General features: G+C 49.7%; 1 pseudogene; it reads left to right on the plus strand.

Moving 5' to 3' along the window:
* The first annotated feature begins 781 nt into the window (after nt 1-781).
* LOC100581073 lies at nt 782-2,577 on the plus strand (annotated as a pseudogene).
* Nucleotides 2,578-3,861: the final 1,284 nt, after the last annotated feature.

Genomic DNA, 3,861 nt, shown 5'->3' on the forward strand with positions numbered 1-3,861 from the left:
CCTGGCAGCATCAGAAAGGCTGACGTGGGGCTGGCCGCAGTGGTTTATGCCTGTAATCCCCGCACTTTGGGAGGCCGAGGCAGGTGGATCACTTGAGGTCAGGAGTTCGAGACCAGCCTGGCCAACATGGTGAAATCTCGTCTCTAAGAAAAATACAGAAATTAGCCAGGCGTGGTGGCGCATGCCTGTAATCCCAGCTACTCAGGAGGCTGAGGCCGGAGAATCACTTGAACCTGGGAGGCGGAGGTTGCAGTGAGCAGAGATTGTGCTACTGCACTCCAGCTTGAGTGACAGAGCAAGACTCCATCTCATAAAAACAAAAAAGGGGTGACACGGAATAACTACATAACCTGGCCTGGTTAATTCTGCTGCGTGGAGAAGTCTTCTTCAGATAATTCATCTTGGTGGGTTCACTTGGATTCTGCACCAGTCAAAACCTGACTTTCTAAGGGGGACAAAGGAATAGATTCCTCTTGAAATTCCAGGTCTTGCTTATGAAGCCATTTCCTATCCCAACATTACAAAGCCTTCTCTCCTACTTCTCTCCAAAGCAATGGTGCGGTCTCGACTCACTGCAACCTCCCCCTCCTGGGTTCAAGCGGTTCTCCTGCCTCAGCCTCCGAGTAGCTGGGATTACAGGTGCCCACCACCATGCCTGGCTAATTTTTGTATTTTTAGTAGAGACAGGTTTCACCATGTTGGCCAGGCTGCTCCCGAAGTCCTGACCTCGTGATCCGCCTGCCTTGGCCTCCCATAGTGCTGAGATGACAGGCGTGAGCCACTGTGCCCGGATACCCCTTATATTTTATGTTTCAATATTGAATTAGCCTGGGATTTATTTTTATGTGTGGCACAATTTAGAAATCTAAGTTGCTCTCTCCTCCCGCTGCCCAAGATGCTGAAAGGAAAGAAGGCTAAGGAGAAGAAGGTGGTTCCAGCCCCTGCTGTCATGAAGAAGCAGGAGGCCAAGAAAGTGGTGAATCCCCATTTGAGAAAAGGCCTAAGAATTTTGGCATTGGACAGGACATCCAACCCAAAAGGGACCTCACCCACTTTGTGAAATGGCCCTGTTATATCAGGTTGCAGCGGCAGAGAGCCATCCTCTGTAAGCGGCTGAAAGTGCCTCCTGCGATTAACCAATTCACCCAGGCCCTGGACCACCAAACAGCTCCTCAGCTGCTTAGGCTGGCCCACAAATACAGACCAGAGACAAAGCAAGAGAAGAAGCAGACTGTTGGCCCGGGCCGAGAAGAAAGCTACCAGCAAGGGGACGTCCCCACTAAAAGACCACCTGTCCTTTGAGCAGGAGTTAACACTGTCACCACCTGGGTGGAGAACAAGAAAGCTCAGCTGGTGGTGATTGCACACACGTGGAGCCCATCTAGCTCGTTGTCTTCCTGCCTGCCTTGTGTCGTAAAATGGAGGTGCCTTACTGCATTATGAAGAGGAAGGCAAGACTGGGCCGTGTAGCCCACAGGGAGACCTGCATGACTGTCGCTTTCACACAGGTGAACTCGGAAGACACAGGTGCTTTGGCTAAGCTGGTAGCAGCTATCAGGACCGATTATAATGACAGGTACGATGAGATCCGCCGTCACTGGGGTGGCAATGTCCTGGGTCCCAAGTCTGTGGCTCACATTGCCAAACTCAAAAAGGCAAAGGCTAAAGAACTTGCCACTAAACTGGGTTAAATGTACACTGTTGAGTTTTCCGTACATAAAAATAATTAAAATAGTACAAATTTTCCTTAAAAAAAAAAATCCAAGTTGCTTTTTTCACCCTTCAAAACAACAGCCAGTAGCTCTGAGTCTGTCTCTGAAGAGGCAAATCCTCCCCCCCATTTGAAATCACTGTCACCTCCCAGGTTCCCACCTGCTTGGAGACCCTGTCTTCTGCTCTCCTCATCTGCAGACACTCTGCTGTTTGCAGACGGGAAGCGCCATCATCAGACCTGCATCTGCAGGCCAGTCCCTGTTCCTTGCCTGGGACTGTTCTTGAGTATTTCCTGTCCACCTTGTCGATTTCCATGAGCAATGCCTGGTGAGATTTTGCTGTTCGGTATAGAATGCCTTCGCAGAGGGAGAAGCAGCATCTTCCCAGTAGCAAACCCTTCCCTCTGGAACACAACGTGTTTTCTTGATTCAGATCTTTCCTTTCTCTCAGGAAAGTGTGACCATTTTATCCATGTAATACCATTTTATCCCATATGAGTTTTTGTTGTTATTGCCTTAAACGTTTGCTAGTGAGTTGTGGAACTGCGTGTGACTTGCTCTGGCCCTACACACCTTTTCACTGTGAAGTCAAATCTTTCTTTAGCTGGTGCAAAGTTTTACTGTGACTGTTTCCATTTCACGCTTCTTCCACCCCTATCCCATTTTGCAGGGCTGTGGGGAAGAATCACCTGGCTCTATCTCTGCATTATCTGCTTCTCTGTCATTGCCAAGAACCACGTGGCTCCATCTCTGCACTATCTGTGTCTGTGTCCCTGTGCCTTCAGCCCACTACTAAGTCTCTGTATTTTGTGATTTCAACTTTTTTTTTTTTTTTTTTTTTTTCTGAGTCTCACTCTATCGCCCAGGCTGGAGAGCAGTGGTGTGATCTTGGCTCACTGCAACCTCTGCCTCCCGGGTTCAAGCAATTCTTGGGCCTGAGCCTCCCGAGTAGCTGGGATTACAGGCATGCGCCACCATGCCTGGCTAATTTTTGTATTTTTGGTAGAGATGGGGTTCTACCATGTTGGCCAGTCTGGTCTCGAACTCCTGACCTCAAGTGATCCGCCCACCTCGGCCTCCCAAAGTGCTGGGATTACAAGTGTGAGTCACCGCGCCTGGCCTGGTTTCAATTTCTAAGGAGTTTTTTCTTACCAGTCCATTCTCTTTTTAACGGACATAGTGGCCTCCAAGTCTCTTTGTGACTCCTGTGTGAACGTGTCCACCACGGCTAGTGCGTGTCTCAAGATGCTGATGTCCTCAGACGCCTGGCAGCTCCTTGTTACCTGCTCGTATCTGTAGACGAGGCCCAGACTCCTGCCACAGGTGTGTGGAGAAGCCCTGGCTCAGACGCTGCCTCCGCAGCCCGGGGACGTCCTCCTGTCGTGTTTCTGAATGCCGGTGCGGGCTTGCCTTCCACACCGGGCTTGGCTGTGGCTTGCCACTGCCTGGTCTCCAGCACTGTCGGCTTACTGCTCACAGACTTTCTTTCTCCCTCCACATCGAGGCTTCTCATACAAATGCTGATGTTGTGAGGATGCATTTGTATTTTTAAGAACATCACCACCCTCCTGCTGAGCTTTTTATTCCTGCTTACCGTCTGCAGGCTCTGTTTGGGATCCTCACCCACCTCACAGGACTTCTATTTTTAGAGCTTATGTTTTCCTGTATATTTTAAGATCAGAGCAGACACGAGCAAAAAATGACACATTTTCCTTTTTAAAAAACCTTTTTCTTGATAAAGTTTCCAGGACACTTCATCGACGCAAGCTTTTTTCGTGGAAAACCGTCTCAAATGTGTCAGGAGTAAGGAGTAGATGATGCTTGCGATTTTGTTGATTCCTGCAGTGAAGCTTTCTCACGATGTAGTTCCTTCACTTTGAGTCAAAGGCCCCAAGTTGATCTGTTTCCTATTTATTCGAGTGTATCGATTTCATATTTGCCCAGGAAAGAGGCCCGCGGGTGCTTCCTAGGTCTCGCATTCCCATTTGTGTGTGGTGCAGGCTTTCAGAGCTCAACCCGGAGAGGCCCGTTTCTAGTTCAGTGACCGGCCATCTGAGGGCTGGGGAGAGGTGTGGCCAGGCTCACCCAGACAAGGAACTCGGGTCACACACGCCTCCACCTGCGTGGGTGAAGCCAGTGAGCTGGGACC

This window comes from Nomascus leucogenys, chromosome 2 (assembly GCF_006542625.1).
Source record: "Nomascus leucogenys isolate Asia chromosome 2, Asia_NLE_v1, whole genome shotgun sequence".
Taxonomy (NCBI): Eukaryota; Metazoa; Chordata; class Mammalia; order Primates; family Hylobatidae; genus Nomascus; species Nomascus leucogenys.